The following is a 13,988-nucleotide window of genomic DNA, read 5'->3' as shown; positions in this document are numbered from 1 at the left end:
TACAGGCTCTAAAACTATGCTCCGTGGCACCTAGGTTAATGGACTAATGCAATAAAGCAATAGGTTACAATAAGGAATTTCAAAACAATTAAAACCATAAAGCTAATGATGATCTGTTTCAAATGAAGCTCTAGATGAAAATAGAGCACTAAAAGTCACTTATTCATTAAACAGTTTTGGTTCCACTTGCAAAAAGTTCACAGAGGGCGTTAGTCATCTAAAGTGTAAGATGTGCTGGAAATAAATACATAGAAATGGCCTCCATTCTGCTATTTATTGACACTCTTGCTTCCATGCCAGTGGACTGCTCCCCACGTATCTATACGGCAGAGTTCAAGTTCTACTCCAGTAGAATTTTCTTGTAGTTTGTTTTTTTTAATCCACATTCCAAACTACTATGTACAAGCCAGGCATTAAGGTGGCCACTTGTGACACACTGAGTCTGGGTTAAGACCGCAGCCTATTCACGGCAGTGATGTCCCCCACTTTCTTGAAAGGTTATTGCATCACACGGTGATCCTTAAAGTACTCTACTTATCCCCAGGTAGCTCCTGATGCCCTGGGTGAATCTAGTCCCTCCATGAAATGACTGTTCCATTTCAGCTTCTTTATTCCTTTTTATGTAGTTAAAGACCCTCCTGGTCTTCTCCTGGCTTTCTCCCACTCAAATTTCTAATACTGCTGAAAATAGAAGGGGACGAACTCTGGGTATGAATATACCTATCCATCAACAAAGCACCTGAGGTTACATCCAAACAGCATGAGCTAGAAGTTCTAGGATCTGTGTGCTCTCTTTCCAAAGGCAGTGCTCCCAGAGAGGAGGAAGATGGTGCTCCACCTTCTTAGTGCTTGTCATTCATGTGGTGTGTGCTCAGAGGATGTCTCCGGGTATAAAAGGCCAAAAAAAAAGACAACCACATCCACTGGCAAGTAAAAGTTTTATAAGTGGTTTTCCTTACACAAAATGGTTTGTAAAATCCTATCCTTTATAGACAGTATCCACCTCAAACCTTCAGGCTCTGAGAAGCCATAGGGGGAAAAGCTACTTGCTCTCTTTACCTTGGTCTGAGTTGTGATTCTAAGATGAAGACAACGAAGTTGCCAGAAACCTGATTCATCTGCTTTGCCAATGGGGTTGAAGGTAGGAAGATTAGAAAGCAAGAACTGCTTTCCTGTTATTCTTGCTCTCATAGATTTATCACCGTGACTCCAAATGCCCTTCCCCTACTTCTCCACTTACCTCTGTGCCCCAAGGGACTCCCTGGCCCTTTGGCTTTCAGATGGTTTGGGCCCATGGAAGACACTGGGAGGAGGTAGAGAACAAAAGTAATGTGTGTGCTCCCCTGACTTCTCCTGCAGGTGACCTTGGGTGGCTGTGTTCCTCAGCTAGGCTTCAGCTCCCATCAGGCAGCCCTCTGCTTGGAGGTGCCACCCTGTCCTTCCATGATGCTCTTCTCTGGCCTCTCAGAGCTCCCGGGAGTGTCCACTCCCACTGTTACTTCCCCAGCACAGATACTGCACTGCTTCTTGCTGCTTTCCGTTAACTCTGCTTACACCTTTGCGATTCACTTTACAAAATCCTAGTTTGGGTGTGCCATCTCTTTCTTGCAACAATCCTCCCTGACATAGTCAAATCATACCTAAAAACAAAGGATTAACCCAGTAAAACATAGGTTTGAGGAACCTAAAATATTTCTTTTCTAACAGTAGTTTAGAAACAGAAATGTTAGAGCACAGACAGGCAAACCATAGAAACCATTGCCACTTTGTCATTCCTTCAACAATAGCCATTGAGCTTCATGTGCTAGTGTTCTTAGGTGAAATAATGACATTCTGGCTTTTAGGGATAATCTAAAAAGTATTCTCAATGATTTCCCTATTGCAAATGTTGCACAGGGAGCAGACAGGCAGCATTACACAATTGTTCAATGTAAGGTAAAAGGTAATTCAGTAAATCAACTTGTACTGTGGAAGACAGTAAACAAAGAAGTTGGCAGGTTTACTAGTAGCATCACATATCTATTGTTCTCAAATTTGGTTATAAATTAGAATCATCTATGAGCTTTCTAAAACTACTGATGACTCACCTCCAGCCTCAAAATGTCTAGTGTTAGAGCACCAAGAGGATTCCTATTCATCGTGTCTGGGGTGGGATACACTGTTGGTCTTTGAACCCACTTTGAGTAGCAAGGAATATATACTATAATTTACTTTATCAACTTCCTATTGTTGAACATTTAAGTTCTCTTTAATATTTTACTATTATAAATAACAATGCAATGAACATCTTTGGATTGCATTGTTATTTATCATACATATTAGTAAAAATTTATGAATAATTTACTTTATAATAGACATATCAAAGAAAAATTACTGAGTCAAAAAGGATGTAAACTCCTTTTAAGTTCTTAATACGTATTGCTAAATTGATTTCTATAATGTTCATGCCAATTTACATTCCAAATAGCGATGTCTGCAAATGTATTTCACTGTTCCCTTATCAACATTGAAGAAAATCTTATTTTTGATAATTTGATAAGCAGAAATAGTATCTCACTTCAATTTGCATTTCTTTATTAGTGAACTTTAACTTTTTATGTGTTACTAGTCATTTACATTTCTTCTCCTGCAAATGGCTTTCGGCCTCTGTTGGACCGGTCTTAAATTACTCCCTTGTCAAATGTTTCAACTTAGCCTGTCATTGATTTTTCCCCCTTTTTATGAGGCTATATCTCCAATTTTGTAATTGAAGTGGTAGGGAAAAATAAAAGCTCCTTTAAAGAAATTCAGTTTATTGCTACGTTGTGAAAACATATTCCAAAGAAGTGCCTTCTCTGATACTGCAGACGGAGAGACTTCTACCATAAATTGAAACTATACATTTTTCTTTGCCATCACATTTGTGTGTTTCAGCTTGTAGCAGGGAAAGGCAAATTCTGCATTCTGTTCTTTAAGGAATGGTTGTTTGCTTGGCAGTTTTTACATTTTTTAACAAAGGATGAAAGGAAAGGAAAAGAAAGAAATAAAACTCTCATCCACGTTTCTCTAAACCAGAGTAAAATAGCTGCATAAAACCATGGTGATGTCACAAACACTGATACCGCTGTATATATTTATGAAATTCTGCAGTCAAGGAAATAGTTCAAAATACGGTAAGGATTGCATATTGTGAATGCAGAAGGGTATATATTCAACATGATAAACCTGAGATATCTAAATCTTCTGTAACAAATGTGAACTGTGAACGTTGAACTCAATACTGCCCAATATTAAAAGTTAAATCAAGACAAATTTATTAAGCATTTACCATATTCTCTTTATATAAATACATATATTTTCAATACATTCCAAGAAATAGATTCCTACAGTTGGCGAGCTTAGAATCACATTACCCAAACTCATGATTTTTAAGATTAACTTTTGAGTGCAACCCGTACATGGTCAGTGAGGATGTAATTGAAATAATCTCTTTGTACAGCAGTTTTTGCTATATTCAAAATCCTTAAAATTGCTTACACATTTCTTAGAAGAAAAACGCACATAATTTTAATCACATACAACCAAAGATAATTGAAATCATTGAGAGATTACGCTCATCTCTGAGTAACAGGAAACATGCAGAGTCTGCCTGCAATGAGGAAATTACTGATCCTAACTTGGAGGGACTGGCTCAGAGAAGTCACTGCACAGCGTGATAGAAGAACAAACTGTTACGTAGCTCTTTGGCACCACACCGTTGTAGCTGACATAGTGAAATCTGAATCACAGTCAGCGGTAGTATTAACACGACAATATGATTACTAGTCAAATGAGACCTAATACAAATACAATCTAGAGATGAGTGGCATACCCTTATACTTTTAAATTAGAAATTTCACTTCTGAGAATTTATCAAAAAAAAGATATAGGAAGACTTTCATGCATAAAGATATCTACAGTAGTAACATGCATACAATGAAAGAAGGCCAACTTAAAAGCAGTCTACAAGTGTATGATCAGCACTATGGAAAGGAAAAAGCTAAGCATAGAGAAAAAAAGACTGGAAGAAAAAAATAAAATGTTAATGGGTAATTTCCTATAATAAGCATTAATTATTATAGTGATAATAAATAAAGGGTTTGCTTTTAAAATGAATACATGTATAGCCCAGCCAGTGTGGCTCAGGGGCTAAGCAGCAACCCATGCACCAAGAGGTCACTGATTCTACTCCCGCTCAGGGCACATGCCCAGGTGTAGGCCAAATCCCCAGTGGGGAGCATGCAGGAGGTGGCCAATCAATGTTCTCTCTCATCGATGTTTCTATCTCTTTCCTTCTCCTTCCTCTCTAAAAATCAATAAAGAAAAAAATTTTTTTAAATTAATACATGTATATATTGCCAATATTGTCCCTGTCTGATCTGGTTTTGCTCACCTGGGGTATTACTTGAAATGAAAAGGGGGCTTTGCTGAGGGACCCTGAGCATCTAGAAGTTCCTTCCTTACTTGAGCCCTAGGGGAAGCCCTATACGTATGTCTTCATTGGCTCTGTGGCTCCCCACCCCCCTTGTAGTTAATAATTACTCTGCTCATGTAGATTCTCTATAAGTGTTATCGGATGGAAAGTAGTTCAGGCCCCAAAATTCTGAAATAGTTCATGATGGGCACTGCTATTCTGAAGAGACATTTCACAATGTCTCAAGAGTAACCCCCATCACCCCAACCCCCACCTTGGTGCAGGAATCCTTTGAAGGCAAAATATATATGTATATATGTATGTGTGTATACATACATATATACATATACATATATGTGTGTTTCATTTATCTCTGTTTATCTTCTACCTCTGGGTTTCTCAAATTCAGTGCTATTGACATTGACATTATGGACCAAATAATTATTTGTTAGGAGAGGCTGTCCTGTGCATTACAAACAGTTTAGCAGAATCCTTGGCCTCCATCCACTAGATGCCAGTTGTACACCCAGTTGTGACAACAAAAAATGCCACCAGACATTGTCAGATGTCCCTGGGGGAAAAATAGCCCCCCTTCAGTTGAGAACCACTGCTCTATACCTAACTGGATCCAAGAATATAGTAGGTGCTCAATAAGTATTTATTGAGTGGAATGGAAAGAAGACAGAAGGAGAAGATCAGAGGAGAGGTTGGCCAGGAAATGAATGGGCAAACAAGAAACTGAATCCAACTGTCTTCAGGACAGAGGAGCCCTAAATCCAGTCTAGGTCAATCAGATCACTATTTGGGGCCTCAGTCTCCTCAGGTGTAAAATAAGAAAATAGGAAGGTTATAGTATAATCATAATTGATCACTTACAATTTAACACTAAGAACTTTGCACAAAGCCTAGAGCATAGTAGATGCTCAATAAATATTTAATGATAGCATTTTACTGGGTGCCTATTGTGTGACAAGCTTTGAACTAAGTCTTTTACATGCATTATGTCATTTAATAGTCATAGAAGCTCTCTGAGATTGGTACTAAAATGTTTGTCTGTTTTATAGATGAGGATAACAAAACCCAGAAAGGTATATAGTAACTGTTTCTAGTGATGAGATTGGAACTGGAATGGACCTAAATTTGAAGCCTTTAATCATAACCACCATACATACCAAAACATATAATACCCCAGAATATGCTGAGAAGAAAAATCTTAGAATAAATGAGAATTTAAGCCCTGTAGGTATTCATAAAAGAAATTAAGAATCTCGATGTTGGCAATGAACAACCCAAGAAATCTCCTTGTCCAAGCCCCCAGAGAATATTGGAATATCATCTGGGACCCTCCTAAAGAGTCTAGAGGACATAAACCCAAGGTCTACAGGAGTTAAGGTGTATAGGACCAGGTAGGAATAGCAAGAACCAGAGAAGGCTTTTCTCTCCTGATAAAGTACAGACACTTCTCACACCTAGTCAGTTTGTGCTGTTCAAGAATGTGGGCCCTCCACTGTCAGGCATCTGCTCTTTCTCAAGAGAAACAAAAACCCTAGAATTCTTAGTTTTGTTGTTTTGTTTTGTTTTGTTTGTTTTAATGCTGGCAATTGGTTCAAAATTTAAGGAGAAAAAAAACCTGTGAATTCCAAAGAAAATAATTGGTAAGCTAATCTCTGAGCTCCTGGACTTCCAATTTGTAGTCTCCAATTCTGGGTCTTAATACCTCCTGTGACTTAGTGATCACATCGTCAGCAATCAGCTCGTGCATTTTTGAAGAAGCGTGAAAAATACCAAATCTGCCTTATTCCTTCTTTTGGTCCTCACCACAGATGAGGTGCAGAACCCCACAGATGTCCTTCAGAATGGGCTTCCTTGACTAATATGTCTTTAGCTGTTGCTCATATGCACTCTATAAGTCCCCACCATTGGGGTCACTCCCACCTGTTCTCGGACCTGTCAGCATGCCACCTTCATGAGCACACACGGTACTTCACCCTCCGTTTAGCAGTCACTGAACAATATGGAACATTCACACTCTCTTCGAATGCCCAATTCTATCAGCCCAGCCCCACATCACATTGACTGTCAGGGTTGGGTGGCTTGTTTCTGGGAGGGACATCACACTTTAATAAATGCTAAATCTACACCTAATGCCTTGATTCCCCACACCCCACATCAATCTATAAAAAAGGCTCAGCAACCCTACCCTCAAAGAGCCCATGACTCAAAGGGTTCTTTCCAGCGTCACTGTTATCTTCCTGCTCCAGGTTATCATCACCTCTAGCCCAAATTACTAGCATCACTGCACTCACTCTTATTCCCTTTTAAAACAGAATAGTCCTATAAAATCTTACATTCAGTCATGTCTCTTACCTGCCTTACGCCCTCCAAGGACTTCACCTTGCTCTTAAATTAAAAAGCCAACTCCTCACCTCAGCCTACGAGGCCTACAAACTATTTGGGACTTGCTTTCCCTTACCAGACCAGCCCCTACCCCACTGGAGTTATCGCTGCTCCTCAGATACGCCCTACTTAATCCCACCTTAGAGTCTTTGCACTTGGTGTTTCCTATCACTGTAAGGCTCTGACAGTTTTCTACACATAGTTCCTTCCTGCTAACTCAAGTCTCAGCTAAAGTGGCATCTCTACGATGACACCTTCCCCAACCACACACTATAAGTCACTGCCCCTGCCCCCAACCTTTATTACATCACTCTTGTATTTTCATTAAAATATCTTGTTTATTTATTTGGTTATTTTTTTGTATCTATCTTCCTATTGGAGCATAAGCTCTAAAAAAATGCTGCTTGAGCCCTGGCCATTGTGGCTCAGTAGGTTGAATGTCATCCCATCATCGAAATATTGCCGGTTTGATTCCCATCGAGGCACATGCCCAGATTGTGGGTTCAATCTTCGATCTGTGTGCATACTGGAGACAACCGATTGATGTTTCTCTCTTTCACATCAATGTTTCTCTCTCTCTCCCTGCCTATCTGCCTCCCTCCCTCTTCCTTCGTCTCTCTCTAAAATCAATAAAAACATATTTTAAAATATAAAAGAATGGTGCTTGGTACATAATAGGTGCTTGATAAGCATAGGTTGAAAGAAGCAGAGACCCTCTCTCTTTTAGTCAATGATGTATGCCCAGTGTCTAAAGCAGTACTGCCAATAGAAATAAAATGTGGGCCACATACATACTTTCAAATTTCCTAGCATCCACATTAAAAAAGGTAAAGAAAAACATGTTAAATTGGTTTCAATAATTACCTTATTTTGTCAAATATATTCAGAATATTACCACTTCAACATGTAATTAATATTAAAGAATTATTAATGAAACAGTTTATATTATTTTCTTCATATCAAGCCTTTGAAATTTAGTATGCATTTTACATTTACAGAACATCTGAACTCAGACCAGCCACATTTCAAATGCTCAAAAGCCACATGGCTTGTTGCTGTCTTACTGAAGAGCACACTTCTAGAAAAATATCTAGCACATAGAAAGCGATCAATAAATACTGACTGAATGAATGAATGAACAAAAACCTCTGAGTCAAGAATTTCTGTTAAGCCATTCCTCCACACCCCATACTTATATCATTTGTTGGTTAGTTGGTGGGTTGGTTGGTTGATTGGTTTTAGTAATTTAAATAAATGCAGGACTTTGCTTTTATTATTATTAAGTGTATTTTTTAAACATTCAACTCTGCATCTAGTCTTGTGAGATCACTGATGTTCTAGATTCTATCATCTTACCTATTTGCTAATCCTTCCAGTTTATGTCATGCTCAAATATGGTGACCATATCATCTATAATGGGAAAAGTTGGGGCAGGCCTGGTCTAAGGTAGACTTCTACAGGATACCTCTTCAAACATTGCATTGCTCCATTAGCCATCCATCTTCCAGGTCCTTCTACACTCTACACATCTAACTGAACAACCCTTTGCCTATATTTCTCCAAATTTCTCACAGGAATATCATTTACAGATTAAGAATCAAGCTATGACTCAAGTAGTCCTTGGCTTAGTTTAGTACCTAACATTATTCTCATTAACTTGTTTTATTCTTCAACTATCATCTCCTTGCAACTCAATAGATTCTTCACACACACACACACACACACACACAATCAGTGTATATAACTCAATGATGATACAAATTTATGGCATCTGTGGATTTAACAGTCTTAAATTTAACTATTCCTTATCAATTTATGTGGTAATTCTTCATGGGCACTAAAAGACCACTGAGTGAAAAGGAATTATTTAGCTGATAAGAAAACCCAGCTGATGCCCTCCCATCCTCATTTCAATTTATGTTGTGGTTGTGTAGTCTTCAACTACATTGTAGCTCAATAATTTTAAACAATAAATTTGTGTACAGTGAGAAGTGATCTCAAAAAGGAACCAAGAATATTGTTATGAATTGAATAATTTTTACCCAAAATAAGCAAAGAACACTAATAAAAAGTGAAGCATTGAGTTCAGCAATATTTCAATTATATTATACAACATTTACTCTGTGCCAGACACTGTGCATTCCTTCACTTAATCCTCTTTAAAAACCTTTTGAGCCCGGCCAGTATAGCTCAGTGGTTGAGCATAAACCCATGCACCTAGAGGTCGCCGGTTCGATTTCCACTCAAGACACATGCCCAGGTTGTGGACCTGATCCCCAGTGGAGAGCATGCAGGAGGCGACCAATCAATCTTCTCTCTCATTGATATTTCTCTCTCTTTCTCCCTCTCCCTTCCTCTCTCTCTAAAATCAATTTGAAAAAATGAAAAAAATTTTAAAAACCATTTTATGTAAGTATTGTTATTGTCAACCCCATTTTAATCCTGAGTTATTCTAAATAAAATGTAAACTTCCACATCTCTCTATCTCCTGAGAATAGACAAACCTGGCTCCTGTTTTATCATCTTCTACCACCAAGTGTTCCCAAACTGTGGTCTGCAAACCACCTATATCAGGGTCACTGGGCTGCGTGTTTACAGTGCAATTTCTCAGGACCTATAATATTCCTAGTGAATCCAAACCTTTGGGGATGAGACCTGGGACTCTTCATATTGAACAAGCTCCCTGAGTAATTCCAATGTACATTAAAGTCTGTAAACAACTGACCTAAGGTCTATATTACAAAATATTGTAAAATAAAGAAAAGTCCTTCTGGAAGAGTTGGGTGTTCCCACTTAACTCACATCAGAATCACATGAAGAACCTCTTCAGAATAAAAACTGTTATGTCACATCGCAGATGGTACAAATTAGGATCTGTTGGGGGTTATACCTGGCAATATGTATTTTTAACACCAAGTCTCTGGCTCTTAAGCAGCAGCAGGCCACACCCTGATCAGCTGGTAAACATTTTGGAAACACTGGCATAAGTTCCTGTCTAGTTTATGTGGTCAAACTTCTGTCAGTTTTATGCTAATATCAATAAATCTGAATTTGTGGTTGCATAATTTTACAGAAAAAGAAAGACGACAAGATGTGGTACCTTGCTCTTGAATGTTTATTTTCCTATACGAAGAAAATATTTACTCAACCCAAAACTTTTGAAAAAGAAATAATAAGCACTCTGGTAAGACATGTAGATATAAATGACACAACCCTAAATAATCAGCAACTCATAAGTTATTTGGTTGAGTCCCTGGATTCTAAAGAAAGAAGTCCTTTCATAAGTCAATCTTTAAATATCATATAGGTGACATCGTCTTTGGAATTTTTCCTGATTTCCACTCATCAAATGCAAGGTATTTTCTCTCCTGTAAGAGCCACTCCTAGAATTCCTAGTATGATCTGCTTACAAGGCCCCATGTGATCCAACTCAACAGGATACTCAGGTGATAACAAAGAAAAAGTGTGACTCTTGGCAGTGAGCATCAGTACTGATCGGCTGCCAATTGACTCATAAATTGGCCCACATAATCAAAGCACAGTGCTATTTTTGAAGAGGTCAGCAACCCAGCTGGCAGAAAGTGCCAAGGAGTCTGGATTAATTTTTTTTTTAATGTCTAAACAACTAATTAAAACATTTAGAAAGGGATCCTGCTCAACAATCTATCAGTGGAACTGCAGGTCTCTCTGGAAATATCCCAGACAGACCATATTCTATCAGTATTTACTGAAGGCCTTTTGTAGAGTATCCTGTAGAGAAAAACCAGACCCAGAGGCAAAATAGTGCTTCATGTGGCCATGAGATAGCAGTGGGGCCTGGGCAGGGATGGCTGCATCCAACTCCCAAACACGGGATCCTGTATGTCGGCTGCTGGGGGAAAGTCACTAGTGTCAAAAGTCATAGACCCTAAGAACCAGAAGTCTGAATTCATCGTGGCAAATCCATCTTTCATGTTTCAACAAGGAGCACAACAAAAGAAGCCCAGCTTCAGGAGGAGAGACGGGAGGCTCTGTACATATTGGGAGAGGAGGCCTTTGTTCTTTCAAAATGAGCCGGAGAGTACAGCAGGTCCCAGAATAATGCCGTTTCATTCAATGTCATCTTGTTATAACACTGATGAGATGCCATAGGAACTTAACTCTTGTTTACATCATTTAGCCTATGGTAAAATTGGTTTTGTTTTACATCACTTCACCACAGTTCTAAGAACCTAATGACAACGTTAAGTGAGAACTTACTGTATCAATTCTCCAAATAGCAGAGTCAGGTCCCCTGGGGAGAGTGCAAGCTGTAAAAAGAAATGGAGTGTAATAAAAGCAAAATGTATATGTGGTAGAAGTCCTTTCAATTGAACCTCACTTAAGCAACTTGCCAGATTAACCAATATTCCCCATTCTCTCTTTAAAACCCACAGACTAATGCCAGCACATGCCAAACGCCTACGGCCTGTAGGCTACTCCCAAGGTTTCTGGCTCCTCCATTTCTACCAGTTATGCTAACAAGAGGTCCAAACTGTCTATGCCAAGTGTACCTACTATTATAAGTTTGCAGTTTGTTATACTGTATAAAAACAATGAAAAGGGAGAAGTAAAAAGAGTTGTTTCCCTAAACTAAATTGCATTGAGAGGATATAATAATATGAGTTTGTTTTTTAAGTTGCTATGAAATTGGGGATAGATTTAACAACTGTTAAAGATTGTGACTATTTTAAAAACTTAGAAGAGTATTCACATCCTTGTTCTGCTTTAAAGGACCCGAAGAAGGAAAATGGGGAATCTGCTTTACAGGTTTGGTTTACACAAGAAAGATAACTCAGAACTCTAATTAGCAGACCCAGCCTCAGAGGAAAGGTCCAAGTGCTGCCTGAGAAAGACAAGAACTCAGTGCGCAAAAAAAAAAAAAAAAATGACCATGATCGCATTACCAAGAGTCTTCACGTATATCTTTAGTATTTATCTATTTACTTTCTATATTTTAAATAACTTTATAGATAACAATTTAAATAGCACATATACATATGTGTATATATACATGTGTGTGCGTATAGATGTATAGATACAGATAAAGATATATAGATATAGATGTATATATACTGGGATTTTATTATTAAAAATGTTTCTTTATAATGCGTTTTTCTTCATTAATAAATCATGACCATACTCTCATGTCAGTAAATATTTATCTACAATACCTTTCTTTATATATTTTTATTAATTTTTAGAGAGAGAAAGGGAGAGAGAGACAGAAACATTGATGAGAGAGACACATCAATTGGCTGCCTCCGGCACGCCCCACACTGGGAATCGAGCCCACAACCCAGGCATGTGTCCTGACTGGGAATTGAACCAGCGACCTCTTGGTTAATGGGTCAACACTCAAACACTGAGCCACACTGGTTTGACTACAATACCTTTTTAATCGCCTTGTAGCATTCCATTTTATGGACAGACCATAATTGATTCAGCTAATCCCCTTTTGTTGGACTTTACACTGATTCCCATTTTCATGTGTAATAAACATTGCTGCCACCATTGTGCACAGCCTCCATTATTTCCTTAGGACATATTCTGGTGGTTGTAATTTAATACACCAGATAGGAGTTCCTGGCTCTGCAATTTCTGGTTCTGAAAAAGATCAATGAGGCTACAAGATGGATTGTGGAGTAGATCGCAGAAAACTGTGCCAGTCAGAGGCAGATCCTTAACTTTTTTTTTTAATTACCTACAAAATGGAGCATGAGCCCTATTTTCTAAGCACTTTGAATTCTTGAAGTAGATCTTTCTTAGTTACGCATCTATAATTTTTTTTTTTAAATATAATCTCAACAAACTTCAGTACTGTTGCCATTCTGATCTCTCAACATTTCTTGAGCTCTCTCCCATAGGGTGCTAATGCATTTCCACTGTATGAGTTTTTTGTGGCTGTGTCCTCAAGAAACTTAAGATAGGCCTGCATACTCATAATTTAAGGGGACATTTGTCATTTTCTTGGCTGCACAGCAGCTCAACCCCTTTCCTATGTCTCATGAATTCCTCATTTTACCTCTATAGACACTGGCTCAGCCAGCTATCCAAACAGCTGAGGTGTGGCAGCACCTAGGCATGGCCAGGAAGATGCACCTGCTGGATCTCCCCCAGCTGCCAGCACAGAATGCTTTCCTGGTGGCAGCCAGTGGCGGTGCCAGTGGTGTTCTCAACAGATGATTCTGCAGCATGACTCATACTGTGATTCTGATGATAGAACCTCCCTGCTCTCCTGCTCATTTCCTGAGTCTCATGGTTCAGGAAATTAGCTATGAATATTCTTCCAATGGATTCCTTGTTGCAAGACTCCATCTCTGCTGCTTGCAACCTGAGAAGCCGGATTGAAATAGTAATATCTAAGATGATACATAAACTGTGTGCGCCATGACTGTGCAATGTGAAGGCCTCAGAGAGAGACAGGCCATTTACCAAAGCCCAAGCTCACTCTTCTCAATGTCCTGATATTCTGTGTGATTGCTTAGGGAGAACCAATGCGGGAATTTAACCTACTAGCAGTGTGGTTAATCAAAGTGTATTTTCTTCCCAGTCAATGTAGCTCAGTGGATTGAGCACCATCCCATGGACACAGAGGTCCTGGTTCTATTCCCAGTCAGGGCACACACCCAGGTTGCAGGTTTGATCCCCAGTAGGGGTTGTGCAGGAGGCAGCCGATCGATATTTCTCTCTCACATCAATGTTTCTATCTCTGTCTCCCTTTCTCTCTCTCTAAAAAAATTAATGAAAATATATTTTTTATAAAAAGTGTATTTTCTCTTGGTGCACTTATCAGCACATTTATTAAAAAAGAAAAGTTATTTTCTCTGTAAGAGTTTGGTCTTGATAGATATACAAATCAAGTACATGTCTGACGCACATTGTGCTGACTGGCCTACATGTTATACATTGAAGGAACTTGAGAGAGCATCTGGCCCAGGGACCAGCAAATTTCTTCTGTAAAGGGCCATGTAGTAAATGTTTTAGGCTTTATGGGCCACAAACAATCTCTGCCACTTCTTTTTAATGGTCCTTTAAAAAAATCATTGGAAGTCTCATACATCCTGATTTCAAAACTTACTATAGAGCCAAAATAATCAAAACAGTGAGGTAGTGGCATATAAAACAGACAACGGAACAG

This window comes from Molossus molossus, unplaced genomic scaffold, assembly GCF_014108415.1.
Source record: "Molossus molossus isolate mMolMol1 unplaced genomic scaffold, mMolMol1.p scaffold_m16_p_15, whole genome shotgun sequence".
Taxonomy (NCBI): Eukaryota; Metazoa; Chordata; class Mammalia; order Chiroptera; family Molossidae; genus Molossus; species Molossus molossus.
The sequence above is the reverse complement of the archived record's forward strand: the minus strand, read 5'-3'. Positions refer to the sequence as shown.